General features: G+C 43.0%; 2 long non-coding RNA genes across 2 annotated transcripts in view; one reads left to right on the top strand and one right to left on the bottom strand.

The window, feature by feature from the left end:
• The window catches only part of LOC310850991, a 241424-nt gene that overhangs the window by 178128 nt on the left and 39119 nt on the right, over nt 1-24177 (bottom strand). The gene's annotated exons all lie outside the window — the stretch shown is intronic.
• On the top strand, nt 2169-5985 carry LOC310850996. Its single transcript, XR_014567529.1, has 3 exons — nt 2169-2255; nt 4628-4704; nt 5818-5985. It is a non-coding gene; the product is annotated as an uncharacterized lncRNA (long non-coding RNA).

Genomic DNA, 24177 nt, shown 5'->3' with positions numbered 1-24177 from the left:
CCGAGCCGAACCATCATGGCTAAGAGTAACTGATAGCCTTACCCTCCATTAATTTGCCCAGTTCTCTTTTAAAGCCATCCAGGTTGGTGGCCATCGCTGCCTCCTGTGAGAGTCAGTTCCATTGTTTATCTATGCACTGTGTAAAGAAATACTTTATTTTTTCCTGACTCTTCCAACATTCAGCTTCATTGAATTTCCACGAATTCTAGTGTTATGAGAGAAAAAAACTTTGGTTTGCTGGTTTGCTGCCAGTCTTTGAGAGTCAAGGTATGGCCTGTGTCTCTAGCATGCACTGAGGATTCTTTTATTGAACTCATTCTGTGCTGCAACCTACTCAAACATCTACTACCCAACGACAGATAAATCTGAGTTTATCAGCGCTGGAGCATTTTTATGGCTCACTTAAAGGGGATGTAAAATTTCATGGCAGTGTGTGTGTGTGTGTGTGTGTGTGTGTGTGTGTAGGGGGGGCAGCATGGAATGTGGTGGCATTCCACAGGTGGCTCATGTCACAAGCCTTCTTGAAATTGGTGGGGTTAGCAATTTCCTGCCATTTCAGCAGGAAGCCTCTTCCCAGCAAGTTACGACCGACCCATCTTGGCATACCTTATAAGGCATGGAATGGAGAAAGAGAGATTGGATTGGGGGTGGGAGAAGAGGTCCATTGTGCAACTGGTTGAGAGGGGGTAGATAGAAGTTGAGGAAAGTGGCTTGCAACTTCCTGTCTGTGTGAATATGTGTGTGGGCAGGGGGAGTATACCAATGTGGACACTTAGCTGCCTGATTTGCATGGCCTGGATAAACCAGTGTGCCAAATAGCCCCAGTCAAATTAGGAACTAACTATGGTTCAATGGTCTTAGGATGTCCTCCCCTTTAATTCATTTTGCGTTTAAAGCAAACTTACCCAATCCACACTTTCCAAAACAATGTGTGAACTGAAACAGAGCCACCCTTGGAAATTTGCAACTCTCCCAGTTTTTCAGAGTAGTTCTCCAACAATAATGTGTATAAAAGAACATCCATGGGAAAACTGTGTGCTTCTTATAGGTATCTCGTTGGTCACTGTGAGAACAGAATGCTGGACTATTGGGCTATTGGCCTCAACCAGCAGGCTCTTATTATGCTATTATTTTCTTATCAAATCTCTCATCTTAAATTGCATGTCTGAGAACTGGATTGTGCACTATGTTAACTTGGACTGTATCCAACTAAGTTCCACTCATAATAGACCTATTGAAATTAATGAACCTAAATTAGTCATGCCCATTAATTTCAGTGGATTCAATGACTAATGTTGGATACAACCCTATTTATTTTATTGATTTTTTTAATCCAAGCATCACACTCTTCCCATTCCGTCCCCCCCCCCGAAGAAATTCAAGGTGGCTGATGACCAAAAACAACAGAAATGAAATCTAAAACAAATCCACTAGTTCAACCAAATCATAAATCTTTTTTTCCACGTAAGCAAAACCAAGGTCACAATAGCAGAGCCAAAATAGAAAGCTACCAGCGGGGGGGGGGGGGGCAGCAGAGTCCTATTGAGAGATTCCTCCATCAGAGCCAAAATGTCTTGGGCCAGACCTGGAGGCCTTGAGGATATTATGTGTGTGCAACCAATTAGAAACAAATGCTAGCTTGTAAACGGATAGGCATAGTTTGTGACCTGGATAGGCAAGGCCAGCCCTACCATTAGCCAGAGTGAGGTGGCTGCCTCAAGCAGCAGTTGGTGGGAGGGAAGGAATGGTGCCCCCTGTGTCATCTCAGCTTGCCTGCTACTCTCAGGAGGACAGTGTCTGAATCCTCAGTGTCTAAGGTAGCTAGAATCCCAGGGCTGACCTGAAGTCTCCAGATTTTCCTGCCTCCTCCCCCCCCCCCCAGTTGGTGGCAGGGAGAGGGCTTGAATCTGCAGGTAGGCAAAAGTGCATTCCCTGCCCAGGCTTCCTAAGCAGGTAGGAAGGAATGATCCCCTCACTTTAGCTGGACACCCCCTTTTGCTAAGGCTTCTGTCTTAATTTCCTGCCAGACCTTGTGTCATTTGAATGACAAGCTCTCAGTGACTGTGGTTAATGCTTAATGTTTCATGCTTAATGACATCATTGGTGCCCGTCCCCTGTGGCATCATCATCAGGGGACCCCGTGAAAGCACCAGGACCAGCCCCTTGGTCTCAGGGCTGGGCCATGAAATCTGCTTCTGACCAAGCGACCCTACCAGTGTCAAAATAGGATTCAATTGCTAAGCTCCTCAGCTTTTGTATGTGAAATGGGAATGCCTTCTTGTCCTTCCCCGTCAGGTGACAAAAAGAATTGGGACAGCACTGTAGATTGGTAAAGGGCTACCTCATCTCAAACAAACCCTGCCTCATATGCCTGGGTCTCCTAAGGGGTCCTGCCAGGGATGTTGCTATGTACCTAAAAGACCCCCGGCATAAATTTCCAAAGGCTACTTTATATGTATAGATGCAAATTTAGTCTGACTTTCAAAAAGGGAAAAACATGCTCTGGCTCCTGCAGTCAGTGTTTCTTCTGAGCTATGAGTGCAAACAGGATTTTCTGGCTTCACTGTAGGAATGCGCAAATCTGTCAGTTTTGGTTACTTTCAGTTTCTCATTTTTTAGAGTCTTCAGTTCTCCGCATTTCCACAACCATTTCCCTATCAGTCCCTATCAGCATTTTTTGTGTGTGAATTTCTCCTTACATGTATATGTTTGTATGCAGAAAAAGCCCACCCACCTTGCTACACCTACTTCTTCCTCTAGCTCCCCCACCCACCTCTGATATGCAGCCCCCAGAAGGGTATCAACAAGGAAAAAAGATTTCCCACCTCATATGGTCTAAGGCTTTTCAAAATGCCCATGGACTAAAACAAGTGCCAACATTTTTCTCTGTCCCAAATAATTAGGAGATGAAGCAAACAAACTTTGACAGAGGTGTAAATTCAAAATCAATTATCTGTTCACTTGAATTAATACCCACATTGAACTTGCTTGTGTTAAAGGGCAAATTCCCCCTTTCCAGCTCTCGCTTATAACAGTTAGTATCAGAGAGACAATTAATTCCATCTGTAACGTCAGATATATTTATAACCACTGTGACAGGACTCTGAGTTGGCCTGGACATGAGGTAGACCCTGGCCTCCCAGAAATTAAAAGGAAAGACATTTTATTTAACTAGAAAACTTAAACTGGCCCCAATTACCTAACGTTCAAAAGAATGAGATGTTGCAAAGCAATATTGACTATGACAGGGACACAGTTAAAACACCCAGATGGAGCTAACTCCCAAGATTTACTCCTTATACCACAGATTTTCAATGGATCAGAGAAGCCACATTCATTTTATTTGGTGCATGTCTTCAAAGTGACTGACAACATTAAAAAACCTCAATTAATACATTGAAGGCATATATTTTAAACACAGCAAAAGCAATCTTAGCTGGAGAAAATGAAATTTTAATTTAATTAAACAGTTTTAAAATAGAAATTAGACAACCATAATATGGACAATGAGCTATTTTAGAAAAATTAAGAGAGAATAATTTGGGTTCAATTGGATTCATTTTTTATTTTTTACTGAGTTAACAGTTTAATGTTTTTTAACTGCGCGAAACATCTGAAGGGATTTGTTGATTGGGTGGTCAACAAATTATCAAAAATAAATAGTACACAAATAAATGAATAAATTTCAGGGGTGTTACTATGATAATCAGTGGATAAACTGCCGTTCCAAACTTTTGTTCACTTATTTATCTGAATATTTCTATTCCAATAAATATTCCCACCCAGTTCCAGTGGGAACCTTAATGCATTAAATAATCACCATAGAAACAATAACCAAACAGCAGTGAAAATGGAAGACCAACAAAATGACAACGGCAGTGTTGAATTTGGGTAGAGGAGAAATTTTATTCATATTGCATTTAAAGGTGAACCTACCAAATCTGAACTTTCTCAACTTATGTGACCCCAAATACAGCCTTCCTTTGAAATTTGCACTTCTCCAAATTTTGCAAAAACTGTTCTCTAGCCAAGCAATGTGTACAACAATGAATGTACTAGGGTAAAATGTGCATAAACATGCATATATCAGTGAAAAGAGGATAAACAAATAATATGAGGGGAAATGTGTATATTAGGGAAAATTGCATACAAAAATACTGATGAATTTTCACGAGAATTTTGATGAAGAAATGCTAGCATATTCCTCCATCAGGCCCTGGGTTCAACCCTACCCAGACCTGGAACCTGGGGTTCCCTTGGAGGAAAAATGGAGTATCTGGATGCTCAGCAAACATCTGTACTGAAAACAAAGCTGCAGACCCAGATATTCCAGCCACAGGAATGGGGTGCTCCAAAATGATTGCTCAGGTTCTCAGCCAGTCTCTGGCCCCTAACCTCTCTTGACATCACCACAGCCAAAGGAGCAAAATGTCTGACTAGCCACATATAAATTTACTTGAAAGGAGAAGGAGAAAGTTCATGTAAGCACCTGCTCAGATCAACGGCAGAGAACAAGAAAGGGATGGAGTCTCTGACTCACATATAAGGTCTCTGTCTGAATTGAAGCACTGCTCTAGCATACAATGTTTCCTAAAGTGGGTCCCCTTCTCCTTCTAACTGTTTTCAGGATCCACCTCTTTATTTTCCAAAGGGTACCACCCTTATCTCCCAGGATCCTCCTTTTAAATCTCAAAATCTGCTCAGGTATGTGGTTCCATGTCAGTTTTGCTGTTGCTCAATCATAGATCTGTTCTAATCCATTGTTGCTTTTCCCATATCAAAAATTCACATGCAAGTTTTATGCATTTTGCTTGCACTCTTCCCATAAAATACACAATTTCAATATTTTACAGTGTATTTCCCTCTGAAATACACATTTCATTTCCATTTTCTTTTGCACATCAGCTACATATTTTTGTGTGCGCTTATGGGGACCAAAGCTTCATCACAAAATTATGCAGAAGTGCTGGTGCATAATCTGACCAAGAGTTGCATTCTGACCCACAAGCAAGTTCTGAAATGTTGAATTAGGTCTATCCACTGTAAAAAAAACTCCTCCCAACCTAGCAGTTCGAAAGCACATCAAAAGTGCAAGTAGATAAATAGGTACTGCTCCGGCGGGAAGGTAAACGGCGTTTTTGTGCGCTGCTCTGGTTCGCCAGAAGCGGCTTAGTCATGCTGGCCGCATGACCTGGAAGCTGTACGCCGGCACCCTCAGCCCCAGAGTCAGTCATGACTGGACCTAATGGTCAGGGGTCCCTTTACCTTTTACTGTAAAAAAACGGATCAGGCATATTCCTCTCCACCATCCCTGGGATGGTCCCAATCATACCTGTTCTATGTTGCTTTCCATGTCTCAGAATAATTATCTTAGCAGGGACCCTCCAGCAGGCTTGTGGGGCAGGAAACATTCTGTTTGAGAGGCATAAATTTTAGAACTTTCTATTCAGACAAGCCGTATTGCTTTTAAAAGCCACCTTGCTGAATTATGATGAGGTGCCCTCTGCCCTCCGTCAGAACAGAAGTCACATCAAACAGATTTCTGTGGTGACCTTCAACAATTTCCCCATGAAGCTGTCAACCTGATTGTGCAGTTCCAAAAGAACAGCATTCTAGGGAAAAACCCCCCATCAAATTGCTTGTCAGGAACTCAGGCTGGGCCAGTGCACATATGGTTTCATAATATCCCTTAGATTTTCAAGGACCAACTGGAATTTTGGAATGATTTGGTTTACAGTTCCCTTAAGTAACATTATCTTGTTAAAGACATTAACCCCAGCCCTTTACTGTTATATATTTGCTTTGTTTTCATCCTAGGGAGCAACCTGTGGCGGAGACGCTCAACAGGAAGAGAGAGTTCAAAGGTCATGAAAACATTGATTTTCAAGATGGCTGAACTGCTGTCTTGGGAGCACAGTGCAATTATGAAAAACAGACATCTCTGTTTAACCTTCCTTTTTTATTAAAAAACAACAACATCCCTTGCGTGCACTTTAACAGTTAATAACTTCTGTATGAAAGCTCGTGCTATAATAAATTTGTTAGTCTTTAGGGTGCCATGAGACTCTGTTGTTTTTGCTGCAGCACACTAAGATTGATATCCCTCTGAGAATTATAAATGTCATGTAATTGTTTCAATCATCTGCTTTATGCAGTCAAATTTGTTTCACCTGTGAGTAAGATGGCTAAAATGATGGAAACTAGTAAGGTAAACAGCAGTTGCATATAATGCAGCAATTATTGCTTTTAATTAGAGTAGGAGTTTTGCAAATACATGTGTGATTATGCAGAGCACAAATCCTAAGGCTCATCCACACTTCTTCCATTTGCCCTGCCACTCCCCCCTCCCCAGAAAAACCTGTCATTTAGTGCCGAATCGCAGCAAATGGAAATCAGGTTTTCAGTGAATTGCCCCCCCTACCCCCGATTTATTGCTAAAGAGCAGGTTTTCCAAGGGAAAGTGGCAAGGCAAAGGCAAAACCACTCAGAACCATGCCTAAAAAGCACTGGGACCCATGCTTTCTAGGCACGGGACAAGCAAATGTGTGGACGAGCCCTTGCAGGCATGGCCAAACTCATCCCTCCAGCTGTTTTGGGACTACAACTCCCATCATCCCTAGTTAGCAGGATCAGTGGTCAGGGATGATGGGAGTTGTAGTCCCAAAACAGTTGGAGGGCCAAGTTTGGCCATGCCTGCCTTAGAGTATGTCAAGGCAGGAGCTTATTCTGGGATTGTACTCCCATGATCACAAGTGAAGTTTTTTGTAGTATCCTCATGGTTACATGCCAGTGGTGGCTGGAGCAAGAGGCAAAAGTGGGCGGAGCAACTAATGTGAATTTTACCTTTGTACAGCAGGCTGCTTTCTGCCCTCACCCCTACCTCCACTTCTGTCCTCCATCCAGGAAATCAAGAAGCATTATCAGTATTCAAGGACTCACTCTAGCCAAACAAATGCAACCATGGATGGTTCAAGGCAGGACTGGTGAGGGATGTGACCTGGAAGAGTCCCAGAGGCCAGAAAGGGAGGACTGAAGGGCTGCATTTGGCCTCCAGGTCTGAGGTTCTTCATCTCCAATCTAAAGAAAGGAGGACCATCAAGTGCAGAGTCCAATCCTATGCATTGAACAGAGATGGAGAACCATGTTCAGCTGAAAAGGTTTTCCCAACGCTGCTGTATATGAAAATAGGTCTTACTTCACTTGTTTCAAAATAAGATATACCAGCCCTATGGTATGGGGGGTGGGGAGTTCTGCAGAATAGGGCTCTGGACTTTTGCCCAAATGTCCTAACCTTAATGGTACCAATAGACTAGAGACACATGTGGCTAAAGAGGACATTTGTGTGTAGCTAGCTGCTCTGGAAGAAAACAACCACAATAATCCCACACATTTGGAAAGGATATAAGGCATTGTGTTCCAGCCTTTACTAGGAACCTTTAGCTCAGGCTTTAAGGAGCAATGACTTCAGTTCTGAGCAATCCACTAATTATTCACACCTGGGTCTCTTTCTGTGCTTCTGCACAGCACAGTTTGGCTCCAGATTAGATCAGTGTATTGCCAAAATGGTATGTAGTGTTTTATTTAGTAACCACTGAGCAAATAGGGTCCTAGGTGGGGGACTAGGTAGTTAAGACCAGTAAAGACATTTGGTTTGGATTCTCACAACCATATGATCAATGACAGAATGCAAAACCAATGCACATTTGGAATGTAAGTAATTCTCTGAATTCAGCATTTTTGAGTTCAAATTAAAACTGAAGCAGGTGGCTGAAATTTTGAAGGTTTTGCTAATTAAACTTTTCTGTTCTTAACTAAAATTTGGGGCTTTCCTTTAAATAAAAAAATGGAGGGAGGCTCCACATTCACAGATTTAAGTGAAGAACTGGAAGATTAATAATGACTTGTGCAAAGCTGAATTTTGAGATGTTGAAAATAAGACTTGGGTTTGTTTTTCAAATGTGAGTTTTGCAACTTTTTTATATAACTTTCCTCACACTTGTGTGTGTTGTAAACACTAGACAATTTTATTGTTTATATGCCATCCATCTGTCTCAGTTGCCCCTAATCAGCCACCTAATCACTTCTTGTCAGCCACATGTTATTACTAATTTCAAGGTGGATAGGAGAGATTTGGGAGTGTGTTTCACATCCCTAAGTTGGATCACACCATTAACAAGGCATTTCAAGTTTGATCAAAAACTCCCTAAAGCAGGCAAGTCCAAAGTCTGTTTCAGAGGCCCAATCTGGCCCACCGGTTGGTTTAATCCGGCCCCTGTGGCAGTTTATTTCTTGGGGTAAAATCCTTTAAAAAAACCCTCAACAACTTTGGTTGGCCCTTTGGTTGGCCCCCATGGCCCTTCATTTCATCAAATCTGGCCCTCTTTGAAAAAAGTTTGGACACCACTGCCCTAAAGCATACTTTGCCAACCCGGTGCCCTCCAGATATTTTGAACTACAACTACCACTATCAACCCCAGGCAGCATGTGGTGGAGGGTGCATTGAAGTGGCTTTTACATCACCCAAAGTTTCATTCTGCTTCCTTCAGTTTTAGGGTAACTATGATTTCATTACAATGAATTCCTGCTGTCCAGCATTATTCAGCCCTCAGCTGTCTTGCTCACTGCCAGCCTATTACTGCCCATTTCCTCAAGGTCACTTTCCTCAGGACACTAGTTTTCAGACTGATTGCCCACAAAACACTACAGAAGGTTAATCAATTTCAATTTTGTTCAACTCAAAATGGTCTTCCCTCATGAGAGAAAACCTGCATCTATTATTCTGAAAGCTGTAGGGGTTCATTCTCTCAGAACAGGCAACCATTCCTGAAGATTGAATCCTTTTCTGGCAGAATTCCCCCCCCCCTTTCCTTTTTTAGATTAATGAAGCAAGCCCTGCATTAAAATCCCATAGATTTGTCTGAAATTTTTCAGGCTTAATCCACATTAGTGGAAGTCCTTTGCCTGCAAATTTCATCCACTTTGGGTGGGGGAGTTATAATCATTTTTTTACTCTCCATTATAGCCAATGGGGGAAATAGAGCTTCATATTTAACAGATCTGATACAGCTGAATTAGGAAGACACAGAGTGGATCTGAAACAAATTAAGTTTCTTCCTCATACTGTAGATCCATAGATGCTGAACCTTGTAGCTGACACATACCCCAATAAATATAAACATGAATCTATCTGGAGTTTATTTCGATCTTCAAGAAGAAAGACGAAAGAAAGAAAGAAAGAAAGAAAGAAAGAAAGAAAGAAAGAAAGAACCTTTCTTCCCATCAAATCTTCATTTGAAGTACTGGTTTGGAGTTCACTCCTGGTTTAGTGGAATTTTAGTGTTGATGGCCCCTCCAGGGTTTCAGGCAGGTTTTCAGATTTTCCCGTACCTAGAGATGCTGAGGACTGAAGCGGCGACTCTTTGCATGCTCTGCCACTGAGCTACAACCCCTGAATTATTTTGATTCAACTAAAAGAGCCAGTGTGGTGTAGTGGTTAAGAGCGGTAGACTCGTAATCTGATGAACGGGGTTAGATTCCCCGCTCCTCCACATGCAGCTGCTGGGTGACCTTGGGCTAGTCACACTTCTCTGAAGTCTCTCAGCCCCACTCATCTCACAGAGTGTTTGTTGTGGGGGAGGAAGGGAAAGGAGATTGTTAGCCACTTCGAGACTCCTTAGGGTAGTGATAAAGCGGGATATCAAATCCAAAGTCTTCTTCTTCTTCTTCACATTAAGTTTGCCAACATTTCATGCAGGGCGTCCCTGATCAATACAATCCACACTATACATTTTGACTTCAAATTACCCCTGAGTGGGGAGAGGGGAAAAGAAAAGGGGAGGAAATCATGATTCTTTCCCTTTTAAAATTTGGTCAAATCCCAATTCTGCTCAACAGGTGTTTGCTGTGTCTGAGGTTATGCTGTTGATATAACCCCTGCTCCATTTGGAAGAATGAAAAATCTCGCTCCGTTTTATTGTAAACAGACTTGGGTTCTACTAAACACAAAAAGAAAGGTTACTAGATTAGTCATACACTCCCGCCTTCTCCCCCCTCCCCTTTTAGCACATAGAAGCCAACAGATATTCTTGGTTGATATTTGTGTGTGTTTGCGATGACCTTCGTGGTGCTGAAAGGAGGGGGGGAGACCCCTCTCCTGAACTTTCAAGCCCAGCTCTCATGCAAACCATGTCCACAGTGTGGGGGGTCCTTGAGGGCTGACTGTATCGCTTTTCAAACATCAGCCTGGAAGAGCATCCAGGTTTTTAAGCTGCTTTTGCTTGCCAACTATTTCCATTTTGATGGAGATACATTTCCCCTCCCCATTTTTTCTTTCTTTCTTTTGACATACAGCCATGTGTGGAAGGCTGATTGTGGAAAGTCAATCTTTTATCATGACAGAAACAAAGCAATTAATAGATGTTTAAAAGGCCAGGAGGCTAGGTACAGATTCATACCCCCACCTTTCATTTTTGATGTCATCTAAGCCAGGGTTCTTGTCAGGGGGTGGTCCATGGGGCCTGATCCACCAGTGGGCTCCTTTGAGTGCCAGACTTCCTGCTACTTCCCCCCTCTCATTTCTTACAGGATGGCTTTCCCTCCAAAAGTCCCCCGTAATTTACATCTATATAAATATTAATTATCATATGCAAATTATGGGTCGTGGGTCTTTGCCCCAAATCTTTAATAACATAGGAATGCGCTTCATCTGGAAAAGGAAAAGAGCTCTTGCAAGCATATTTACTTCACTGGGAAGGTTGTAAGGAGAGAGAGTTGTGGGGTGGTGGTGGGGGCTATTTCAAGGCTGGACAGGGCCTTGACAGAGGACAAGTGCTAAAAGATGGATCTCTCGTCTCTCTCTTCTCCCCATCCAGCATAAAGATCTCCCCAACAAAGAAGTCTTCATAGTTACCGTAAATCAACTTAGTGGCTTCCTTATTTAAATAAATGCATACATAAATATGTACCAGTAAGTCAATAAGGAGTCGTATTCAGTGTTAGTCCTACCCAGAGTAGACCCATTGAAATTAATGGACATGACTAGTCTCTGATTGATAATTTCAATGGGTCTACTCTGAGCAGGACATAGTTGGACACAACCCTAGATATTATTATTATTATTATTACTTTATTTATTACCCATTCTTCACCCCAAGGTCCCAGGGCGGGTTACAGCATTAAAAACAACATCAAAACCATTTAAAAAAACTTACAACCATAAAAATAAGGTGGGTCCCAAAAGCATACAAGTATTCATCTTAGCTGGTGAAAACAAGTGTGATTGCCTTAAATATTATTAACAAAGCTCAGTGTTTATGGTAATAAATAAATAAATAAATGGCTTTCAAACAGAAATTTCAGAAATCTAATGTATGTATTCCCCCTCCCCCCACCATACATCTGAGAATATCAAATTTAAAATTATTCTGTGACAATGCTCCACCTCTACCTGGCTTTCAGCATACTTGTATACAAATATGTGTTCAGGGAGGAATTTGCACTAAAATGATGATAGAGCATCATGAGGGTGCTTTTTAAAAAAAATAAATAAATATGCAAACTGCAGAGAACTGAATTTAAGACTGGGGGAAAAAAGAGAAATGGAGAGAAATCAAAACTGACAGATTTGCCCATCCCTGATGATGCTGATGATGATCTGCATCATCATCACAATTGTATCCCACCTTTTCCTCCAAGGAGCTCACGGTGGCATGCACAGTTCTTCCCATCCTTATTTAATCCCCACAACAACCTTGTGTGGTAGGTTAGGTTGAGAGGTAGTGACTGGGCCAATATCACCTTTTGAGCTTCGTGGCTGAGTTCATATTTGAACCCTGGTCTCCCAGGTCCTAGTCTGACACCCTAACCACTACATCACACTGGCTCTTTCATATTTGATGAAACCAACATGTGCCTGCATGCCCACAAGACACAGTGCTGTGGGCCCCAGAATCCATTCCTCTGTCCTTTGCTCTGGAATCATGCGTTGGTTTGAGGCGACCACCCTGCACCAGGTCAGACATGACTTCCTCCACACAGCTGGGGATGCTCTTTGCAGAGAAAGCAGGGTTTCCCCCCCCTAAATACATCTAAACCTGCCTACAGCAGAGGTTGGTATGCAATAAAGCACAGACCTAAAAATTAAAAAGGTGGAGTGGAGGAGACAAATGTGTTTATGCTTTCTGATTCCTGAAGCGACAAAATCCCACTCTGAGGACTCCAACCTGGCAAGCTGTCTGCTCGCTTGACAAAGCGAAGCGTTCAAAAGGGCTGGCTCGGGCCTAGCTGAGCGACGGTGCCTAGCAACTGGGCTGCGCCCTCCCCCTCCTTTGCTTTAACATAGTGCATACGTACTAGGATCATGCTATGAATCATCTGCTGGCTTCAAACAAGCTATTAAGGATCCACAGACAGCAAGAAAAAATTCCACCCTGGCTTGGGGAGTCAGGAAAGCAGGTGTTATTTTCCATAAACCAACCTCAGGCCTGGAAGCGAATGGCCATAAATTGCTACGGGGAGGGGCAGCTGCAGATGTTATGATCTCCTTGCCTTTCGTGAGAAATCCAGCTAGATAGATTTATTGCTGGTGGGGGCTGCAAAAGCAACTCTGGAGAGATGATCCTATGCATAGGAAGCTCCCCTAAACTTGGGCAAGGGGTGTAGCTCAGTGGCATCTGAGCATCTTCTTTGTGTGGAGAAGGTGCCTGGTTCAATCCTCAGCATCTCCAGGTAGGACTGGGAATGTGCCCAGCCTGAATCCCTGGAGTGCCTCTGCCAGTCAGTGTAGACATAACTGAGCTAGATGGACCTATTTATTTAGAGCAACCTAAGGCCCAGGGGCCAGATCCAGCCCAATCGCCTTCTAAATCTGGCCCACAGGTGGTCCAGGAATCAGGGTGTTTTTACATGAGTAGAATGTGTGCTTTTATTTAAAATGCATCTCTGGGTTATTTGTGGGGAGTAGGAATTCGTTCATTTTCCCCTAAAAAATATAGTCCGGCCCTCCACAAGGTCTGAGGGATAGTGAACTGCCCCCCTGCTGATAATGTTTGCTGACCCCTGATTTAGAGCCTCTGGGTGCATGTGGAGTGTGTTTCTCTCATCAATACTGTGAAGCCCTCATATGTTCACGTCATATGTGGTAATTGTAAAATAAATTAGTTGTTATGCGGCTTTGCCAAATATTCTTCACATTCAATACTGAGTTCAAATCCAAAAAAATGCTTATATTTTAAATACTATACACCTCCCTCCCTCTTTATTTTCAATTATTGCTCCCCTATCTGTTGCTTTTGCCTCTTTCCTGGATGATCCCAACAAATTCAATATCATGTAGAAAACGGATGAAGAGCCAATCAGATTTTCCTGATCATACTGCTAAATGGCAACTGAGGTCAATTGAGACCAAGGGCAAATAAGAACAATTTAAGTAAATAAGCTTACTTTAAAAAAAAGATTAAAAATCCAAAAATAATTAATAATTGAATTTCGGAGACATACTTTGGCCCTACCAAATATGTTCATTGAGAACAGTAGTTTTAAGTCAGCTGTTATGATGGCAAATACACCATAAGTCTCTTGTGCTTTCTCCTCCGCAGATAACTGACTTTGCAAACGTTCAGAGCTTTCCATCCCATAGAGTAGTGGGAAAGAGAGGGTAATGAAACCAGACTCTCTTCTTTTTGCTTGTTTGAGGTGGCTTCTGGTGCATTTTTCGGACGTCTGTCATACTTCAGCTGAGGTTAAATCTGGATTTGAAAATGAGTACAGTCACCCCTTGGGGCAAGAAATCTTGGTGGCATACATCAACATGTGTTCTGCCTACACACACACACACACACACACACACACACACACACTTTTCTTTCTCGTTTTTCTGTTCCATTCTACAAGTTGTGAGTAACTTTCTCTTCCCCCTCCTCCAAGCAACCATCAGTTGCAACACTGAGGACTGGGAAGACCACAACAAGGGTTCCAGTCCAGCTTGTGGTTTGCCCAAATCCAGCAACTCATCATTAAAGGCACCTCAACTCATGACTCACTTGTTGATGGAGTAATTTGCCCTCGCAGAGTTTTCATCACAAAAAAATGTTTAGAAGTAATTAACGCTCATCAATCCCAGACTGATTAGTCCAATCTACCTCATTAGGGAGCAAATCAGATATGGCAATTTAAACAGGGGCAGGGGGCAAGGGGGGGTGGGAGGCACTGCTGGAGAAGGGAAAATAGGAAGTGTTACTATATACCAGAAAGCCAGATTCCAGATTTAAAGCAGGAGAGAGAGAGAGAGAGAGAGAGAGAGAGAGAGAGAGAGAGAGAGAGAGAACACATGCTGACAGATACACATGCAATCCGGCAAGGGCCACCCATGGAGTTTGCAGGGTGATCTCTGAAACACGACACGGGTGATTTTCAGAGAAATTCTGGAAGGGGTTTTCACTGATATCTCTTTTATGAAGAATTTCCACAGGGAACCGTTCTAGTCTTCCTCTCCCTAGCCTTTTCTGGGGAAGGCGGATGCAACATATCATTCATATATATATATATATATATATATATATATATATATATATATTCCTTTATGGTACAGTAAAAGCAATCAGGTTTACAAGGGAAGCTAAGTTGGATTACAGACCCATGTAACCTGAGATGCAGAGTCTTTCCCCCCCTCAAGAAGGTTTCACTGGAACTGTGCTTATCAGTTTGCATGCAATAAAATTAGGAAAGAGAAGAGAATAGTGGAATTGGGGGGGAGGAGTACAAGACAGGAGGAAAAAGTGACTCTTGAGATGCATCAGGGAAGGCAAAGAACAGAGCTTTGAGGCACTGGTGGACGTCTTACAAACATTGCTGTGGGAAGAGACAACAGAGGCGGTTTGGGGAATGTTCCATGAAAACATAATGTGGCTTGTGGCAAGGACCAGGGCATGGCATTAGATGTCCACTTCAAAATGGCATGTGGCTTGGGGCGAGAACCAGGGCATGACATTAGATAGGTAGCTATCAACCCAGAATACAGTCTTAACAATGTGATCCGCTCACCAAGTCTAGGCAGCAAGGACACGTCATGGGAACCCAGTTTCCCAAACAGAAAAACATGTCCAAAGTTCCCTGTACTTTTGGAGTTCCAAAACACAGCTCAGATGAAGCTGAATGTTGGAAGCATCAGAACAGATAAAAGAAATTACTTCTTCACACAGGAGGGAGTGGTGGCCACTGACTTAGAAGGCTTCAGAACAGGATTAGACCAATTCATGGCAGAGCAGGCTATCAGTGACTACTAGTCAATGCTTCTGAATATCATTTGCTGGGAACTGCAGGAGGGGAGACTTCTGGTGTGCTCGGGTGCTGCTTGTGTGTTTCCCACTGTGAGAACTGGATACTGGACTAGATGGGACATTGGCCTGATCCAGCTGGAATGACTTTACTAACAGCCCAGAATTAACCCTTAAGTTACAAACTGAATGATCCCTGCTGTTGCAGGTGAATTAACTCTCGTATTCTGGGATGAAACAAGAACAGCCAGGTTCAGTTATGGAGTCAGACCATTGGCCCATCTGGCTCAGTACTGTCGACTCTGTTTGGCAGCACCTCTCCACATTTTTAGAGAGGAGCATTCCCTTTCCTACCTGGAGATGCCAGGAATTGAAACGGGGATCATCTGCATGCAAAGCAGATGCTCTGCTATGGAGCTATTGGCCCTTCCCAGTTGCTACAGGAATTCAAAAGATGCTCCACTCCGCCCCAGGACTTGGGTCACTATCCGAAAGAGCACATTCCTCAGTACAGAGCTGCTGATGAAGCAGTGGGGTTTGCCAGTAGGATTTGCTTCAAAGTCTTCTCAGCCTTAATGCTGTATGACATATTGGAGGGCAAATATGGCTTGGCTAATCATATTCTAATAGCTCTTCCCTTACAATTGGACTGGCTCAGAGTGTACCCAGTAATATTTTAATTTCTTTGCTCTGATGAGCTTAATTCTGAGCAGGTATTCAGTTTCGGCACTTACAAACAGGGATCCCAGATGTTTGAGACCAATGGGCTCGAAGGAGCAACGATACAAATATAATATTTAATACGAAATGTCAGTTTGGGTGTTCCACTCAATTTCCTGGAGAAAGCTTGAAAAACCTTCTTATTTACGTTGAAGACCGAATCAGTTCCATACCTCGGCCCCTGCCCAGTTGCTATGTAATTCCACATAACTGAATTCTCTAATTTCTGAAATGCAAATATGGAGCAGATGTAGGTAAAAGGGGAGGGGGCAGGGGAGAAAAAGGTTCCTTTCTTGCCCTGCAACAGCCTATTGCTACAAATTTGTCTACCAGAGGTTAAAAGCAAGACCTAACTTTTATGGAGAAATATACAAGAGAGCAGGCTTAAAGCACACAACTTTAATGGCAGCTCCCCAGGGCATACAAACTTTTGTTTTTACATTGGGAAACAGACATTTGTGGGCTTAGTCTCCTGAATGAGAAAGAGCCTGCTGAAATTGCCTTGTTAAATGCTTTAATAGTTGAATGAATAATTTTGTCCTCTGACTGACAAAGCTACAACACCAGCCCTTTACACTTGAACATTTGGTTTTCTTTGAAGTGTTGCAGCGTGCTTGTTTCCAGAAAGGATGCAAGTTTATGGTTTGCTTGAGGAATGCTTTGGTTGTACACTGACATGCCAGTTCTCTTCTCTTCCTAACTTGGTGGATTGATGGAAACCGCTATTGGGAGGAGACAACAAAAGTTAGGACAATGGGCAGTTAAGGACAATTGGAATCCTCCTTTCTCACACAGCACTTTGGGAATGTGTGTTACTGTTATTCATTTCTATACCACAAATATAAGCAGTGCCCAAAACCAAAGCAAGATAACAACGAAGTCAAAACAAAATGCATTAAAGAAGCAGAAGTACAGAATAGGTCATCTGATAAGGTTCTAAAAACAGTAAATCATTTTCATAAGAAGGCTTGGTGAAATAACTAAGTCTTAAGTTGGCTCCTAAAACCCATTAAATATGTTGTCAGCTTGATTTAATTAGGTAGAGAGTTGTATTAGGTGGATAGCTTGTTCTGGGAGATCTGATGAAATTAACCAATTTGGAGTTTACTGTGGGCTGATTTGGAAGCTGATGGTGCGATGCTACATGGGAATCAGTACTGCCTAGGTACATGCTCTGTGCCTTGCAATACCCACTCAGTCTATACATTGATAAGGAAACAGATGATTACAAAGGCACTGTAAGTTCCCAGGAACCAGACCTTGAACTCCTTGAAGGAAAGATGGGATATAAAGTAAGTAAGTAAGTAAGTAAGTAAGTGCCAAAATCAGCTTCCAGGCAGGACAAAATGGGGAAAGAGCAAAACGAAGCCGTGGTTAGCAGGTCGGTGGTGCTTACCTCCTCCTCTTCTTCTTCAATGTTTTTGCACCACAATGACTTCTCCCCTCCCTCTTTCCTGCCTGATAAGCCACAGATAAGACAGTGGCAGGAGGTCAAGTAAGCACACACACTCTCACTGCTGACCACTACTGACCAAAAGGCAAGGTTTGTGGGGCCTGTCTTCTGGGGAACATTTGGACACACTGAAACTCAGCTCATGAAATATTTCCTCGTGAAAATCCAGCTGAACTTTGAAGCATAGGATAGAACCACACTCTATAGTTAAATAATATTCGGTGCACATTTGAAGCACGAGACTTCCCCTAAAGAATCATGGGGACTGTGGCTTCTCCTCAAAAAGCTACTATAGTATTTGCCAGCACCCTTGGCAAACCACACTTCCCAGGATTCATTTGGGGAAGTTATGGGCAGTGTGGATCTGCCCATATTTTTAGAAGTCCACCTTTGAGATTAACTGACGTGATTCTTTTAAGGGAAGCATTTATGTTCCAGCACAGACCACCTACTTCTTCCTAGAATGGGACACCTTCTGAAGTCTGCCTCAAACTCCTGGCAAGTGGGGGGAGGTAAGCTCTCTCTCAAAAAAAAGTAATAAATAAATAAATCCTCCCTTATGGGAATGCCACTTCAGCTGTGGGTGCAGTCCCCCACATGAAAGTTGTTTTTCTGCCCTCGTTTGTGGCTACCCTGATTACAAAGCCTCAGAGATCTTTAATTAATTTGGTTGGGCTTTGTGTATTCCTTTCAAAGGAAACCATCAAAATAGCATTTGAAACTCATTAGTGTTTTGACAGTGATGCTCTCATACTTGCCATGATGTAACGTTGCCCATTTTGATCAAAACAGGGCATGGCTGAAGCCACTCGAACTCTCCGGACGTATTTTCCAAAGCCAGACATGCACAGGATTTGCAGGCAGCCAGGGCCCCTGCAAAATCCAGGATGCTAAGAATTAAAGCTTACATGCAAAATGACAGAACAAGCTTCTAGTCCTCAGGACACAGCACGGGATGAAACAGGGAGATAGGAAACTGCCTCATACCAAATCAGATCTTTGGTTCGCCTAGCTCAGTACTGTACTGTCTACACTCACTGGCAGTGGCTCTGCAGAATTTCAGGCAGAAGTCTCTCCCACCACTACCTGGTGATGCCAGGATTGAACCTGGGACACTTTCTGCATGCAAAGCTGTACCACTGAGCTAGGGCCACTTCATTGGCACAGTTGAGAGACAACAGCTTTTGTTGCCTCCTCTCCTGGAATTTTTTTCTATCCCAGCTGCTCATAAGATGACTTTGTAACTAGGGATGGGGGAGAAATTTGATTCAGTTCACATTTAAAGGCAAAGCTACATAGTGGTTTCTGAAATGATACACAAACAGAAACACAGCCATCTTTCACAGTTCACACTTCTCTGAATTATGCAATGCAGTTCTCCAGCCAAATCATGTGTACAAAAATACAAGCAGTGGGTTAAAGTTTGCATTAAAATGCATCAGATAAGGGGAAACTGCTTTGCAAAAAAATGTGTACATTAGGCAAAGCTGAATGGGGGGGGGGGGTATGAGGAGAAATTCACACAAAAATGCTGGTGAATTTTCATGAAGACATTCTCTTTTTTTAAATGGAAAACTGATGTGGAAGCATGGAAAACCAACCTTAAAGCAGGCAAATGAGTAACATCAAAATTGGCAGAACTGCCCATCCCAACATTTTATATGCTGCTTCAAGAGTCCATTAGACAAAGAATATCCATTTTTCAATAAACAGCCTTTAAATAGCAATGCATGTTTCTTGAGATCCTTCATCTTCAGATGTAGGATAATTCTCAGCAGCAGGTACTGGGGTCAAGCCACTGTTACCTTGCAAGTTTTCCAGGGACGTTAGACCAGACACCAGATTAAACAGACATTGGGTGTGAATCTCTAGCTACTGACCATAGTGGTTGGCGCCAATGGGAGTTGTAGTTAGCTACTGCTGGTGACAGACTGCTCAGCTCTGGGCCAATCAACAACTCTCAGCCTTACCCACCTCACAGGGTTCCTGGGAAGATGAGAAGAAGGGAAAAATAATAACAGAATGCAGAACAATCCCTTTCCCCTCTTCCTCATTCTCTCTCTTTATTAAAGTTTCATTCTATATTTCTTATGTGGTTTCCTTCGTCCTTTGAAACAGCTGCAATGATCTGAAGTCTCCCAACTTTCTCCATGTCCTATTTTGAATAGTCAAAGCCACACGCCTCTGCAGAATGAGAAGTGACAGACAAGGCATAATCAGTTTCAGGCCATTTATTTTTACTGGTGTGTGTAAACACCATGCTGAAATTGCCGCTCTAATTTAGAAAGGATTGGGTTTTTTTGCCAGTTAGTTCCCTGCTGTCCCCATTTGCTAAACATGCCTTCTCCTTTCTTTCGAACTCCAAGACTCCTCTGTGAAAAATAAACTGGACACGATGCATTTTCAACAAGCTCTTCATCCCCTAATTGAGAAGGTATTTGCAGGATAAACACAGTGAGCCCCATATATGCTCTGATGGGAGCATGGTGCTCTTAGGTTGGAACCCAAATAACTACCTAGTGTGATTTTGTCAACTTGCATAATACCATGTATGCCTGTTTATCCATTTTGCACAGAAAAAAGTGGATGAGGAGACATTTTTCTTCTTCTCCGATAATACTAGAATAGACATAGGCAAACTCCAGCCCTCCAGATGTTTGGGAATACAGTTTCCATCATCCCTGACCACTGGTCCTGTTTGCTAGGGATGGGAATTGTAGTCCCAAACATCTAGAGGGCTGGAGTTTGCCTATGCCTGTACTAGAACTTTGGGCCATCCAATGAAACTGCAGATTGGAAGATTATGGATGGGCAAAATAAAGTACTCAGTTCCTGTTGTGGCACAAGCATCAGGTTGGCCACTGTGAGAACAGAGGGGCTTTCTTAGGTTCCTAAGGAGGGATTCCCACCCTGGTGTCAGAGCTGAGCCTGAGGGAATAGTTGAAGTTGAGCTAGGAGTGGGTCAGAGCAGAGGTGAGCCAGGAAGACTCTTGGTTGCTGAGGCAAAGTTGCAGCCTAAGTAAGAAGCCTTTAAAGCCTCTTTCTGACCAAGAGGGCCCAGTCATGGCCAGTCTGGATGGGTATGACCATTTCAGAATCTGGGAATACTTCACTGTTCAAGAAGATGCTCCAAGCTGCAATTCTGACAGCCCACCACATGGGACAGCTACACACAGAAACAAAGGATGCTTCCTGGCGCTGGCCCTGGCAGCTTCTGACCCCTGACACATTTGTTTGTGTGGATTGTACTGATATAAATGGGACACCTCCACCGGATTTCTATGTGCCTGTCAAAGTGCCCACACCCATAAGAAATCCCCAGACTGAGGCTGTGTTTTGCAGAAACACAGGCCTCGCATTCCAACAGAGGAGCAGGTGATCGTAAAACAATGAGAAGGCCGCTTTGTCCTTTCCTGGGAAGCGTTGTGCACGCTGAAAATAGAAGCATCGTTTAAGAGTAGGCATCTTAGAGGGACATAATGACCCTAAGGCAGATGAAATCACTTAAAATTTTTGAAACTGGCAGTGTCTTCTATTTTAATTACATGGCGTAACCCTATTCTGCGGGAAGCAATTATGTAGTCGTTCTTCCCACACACAGCCTGTGCCCACTGGTGCTTCACAAAGACCGAATGAATCAGAGAATTAAAAAGAAAGAAAGAAAGAAAGAAAGAAAGAAAGAAAGAAAGAAAGAAAGAAAGAAAGAATCTGGATTTTGAGAAGACAGGATGGTGCCATTTTGAAAGGGAGTTTCAGGAAGGATCAGAAGAGAAAAGGACAAGCTAAGAGATCAAGAGGGTGGAATGCCTTCCTCCAGTGGTGCAGCTAAGTCATTCTAGACCAGGTGTGAGTCCCAATTTGGCCCATGAGGCTTTCCCCCCCAACCCACTGCCCTTCACCTGATGCCATAAAGTGAACTCCTGGTTGTTCTGCAAGCAGGGCTCACTGTCAATGCCTATCAGTCACAGCGAGTCCTGCTTGCAATGGAACAACAATATGACAGCTCAGGCTCATCCAAAGGAATTCATTTCCTGTCGATCTAGGATAGATAAAAGAAAACACAGAACATAAGAAGAGCTCTGCTGGGTCAGACCAAAGGACTAGCTAGTTCAGTATCCTGGTTCCTACAGCGGCTATCCAGACACTTTTTGGGAAGCCCACAAGCAAAACATGAGTGAAATAACCCTATCCTGCTCATGCCCCCTAGCAACTGGTATTCAGAGGCATTTGGTATTGAGAACCTTATCTTTCATAGATTTGTCTAATCCCATCAAAGTTGGTGACCACCTTCACATCTTGAGGCAGCAAATTCCACAGCTTAACTATACACTGTGTAAAGAAGTTCTTATTTTGTTTGTCCTTAGCCTCTACCCCTTCAGCTTAATGACTCCAGATTCTAGTATTATAAGAGGGAGAAAACCATCTCTCTATCCACTTTCTCCACTCCAGTCCATGCATGGTGTTATACACTTTGACCACGTTCTCCTTTACTTGCCTTTCCCCACTAGACCAAACTAAAAGGGGAGAGCATATGTTTGCATGTAGAAATTCCCAGGTTCTGTGTCATTCCAGGGCTGGGAGGGAAGAAAAGACCTCTGAGGACCAGGCTAAATGGACTCAGTGTTTAGATCCTGTTGTGTATGCCAATTCTGCCATGTTCATAGAAGAGAGCTGATGAACTCAGGTCTTCACATGGTAGGAGACTCTCTATGACTTGGCCATTTGCTATGATGACTTTGCCTCCCCCCAAAAAAGATGCCTTCCTTTCCCCAGTCTATTTTCACTGCATTCTTAAGTGTCCTGTTTCCAGAAAAGATACCCCTGTTCAGAATCAACTAGGCAATTTCATTTGAGATGCAGTGGGGGGGAGGATACTCCCCAGCCCACAGAAGGTCTTTCCCCTGGTGGAAAGTGCCTGCTAGTCTCCTAAACTGCGGTTGAAGTCCTGATCCCGATCCACACTTGCCCTGCCTTCAAAATTAGCCCATATGAATGGGCTCCTTTGTGGTAAGGAGGCAGGGATTACAATGGTCCCCTTCTCAGTTCGCCAAGCTATCACTTACTAGGGAGTCAACAAGCCGCCCTGGTGCTACTCGAGAAGGAAGACAGCAATTTCTTAGTGGTTTCTTTGGCATATTTGAAGCGATCATGCAACTCAGACCTTGCGCTTCAGACCAGCTTCTTCCCAGCCATTCCGCCTCTCCCCCTTCACAGCTCTGAAGAAATGCAGGACCTCAGGCTGATTCCATAGCCAACCAATGGACAGATCCTGGGTTATAATCTTTCAAGAAAGACCTCTTGTTCATTTTAGTTTCCGTAGCAAGAAACCTGCCACAGTGGTTTTTACCCACCTACATCCTTCCCATTCAGGCGAAGCTGCAGATTTTGTGTCTGCAATGCGATGCAAGGTGATCCCCAGTGCTGAGAAAAAGCTGAAATGTGTGGCCGGTATATATTGTGCAAACAAAGCAACTTTTCCTAGGTTTCCTTAACTTGCAGAATTTCTTCCACCTTGCTGTGGTAAATCATAGGACAGTAGGGATTAGGTAAAGAGCAAGTCTCAGCCTCCCAACAGTGAGAAAAAATTATTTGATTTTTTTCTTTTTTTAATCATGAAACTGACTCATTCATTCAGTTCTGCAAACTAACTCACCCTAAAGTTTCAAGATTCAGGTAGGTAGCCGTGTTGGTCTGAAACAGACGAAATAAATTTTAAAAATTAAAAAATAGTCCAGTAGCACCTTAGAGGCCAACTAAGTTTGTTCTGGGTATAAGCTTTTGTGTGCATGCATGAAAAGGTATCATGCATGCACACGAAAGCTTATACCCAGAACAAACTTAGCTGGTCTCTAAGGTGCTACTGGACAATTTTTATTATTATTATTATTCCTAAAGTTTCAAGTGTGTTTTGCAGAATCGTTTCACTGATTCCTCAACAACTTCACTTCCTATTAGATATGCGTAGGATTGCATTGTTAAATATCTGATTCCCACTCCACCCCCCTCAAAAAAGAGATGGCATAAGATGCCTTGAAGGCTCCTACTTTGAATAAAGCGTCTTTGGATTTTTGAAAGACATTCTTATTTAAAAAGGGAGTTCCCTCCACCCCAGTCTTTCAGAATTGAAAGCAGGGTTTAATGGCATGACAGGCAGTGTGTCTGTATATTGATACATGCCACTCCAATCTCCAAGCGGTGAGAGACTCCAGAAGTACCTGTGCTTTACACAGGGTTTGGTTTCCTTTGAATGAAGGTCAGCGGAGGATGTGCCGTCTTTAGGATATTTTATTTATTTGTATGTATACAACAGGAGCATAGGATGGAGCAGCTCACAGCAATAACACCACAGCCGTTCTTGCTTCCCCTTTAGGTTTACAGGGAATCCCCAAAGTCCAGCACAGAGCAAACACCTCTCTGTGTCTCCAGCTTCCAGCTCAACTAACACAACAACTCTGGCTATTGTTCTCCTGCATAGCAGATGGGTGAGGGGGTGCCATTAGTTCTATGGCACAGACTTCTTTGGTTATGCTAAATCATGGTACTCTTGCATCTTCTGTGCTAGACTGTCACAAAACAACTTGAAAGCTCCGTTATCATCTCACTCACCTGCCACAGCAAGGAACTTGCGTCAATCACCCTGGTGCTCTGGAATATGACATCATTGATCTTGCTCTGAAAAAAGTTCCAGACTTTGCTATGTTCCCCCTCCACTACACCACTGGGAAACAACAG

This window comes from Podarcis gaigeae (genome assembly GCF_964106915.1).
Source record: "Podarcis gaigeae genome assembly, chromosome: 8".
In the NCBI taxonomy this organism is placed as follows: Eukaryota; Metazoa; Chordata; class Lepidosauria; order Squamata; family Lacertidae; genus Podarcis; species Podarcis gaigeae.
Note: the sequence above shows the minus strand (reverse complement) of the source record. Positions and strands in the feature narration are given on the sequence as shown.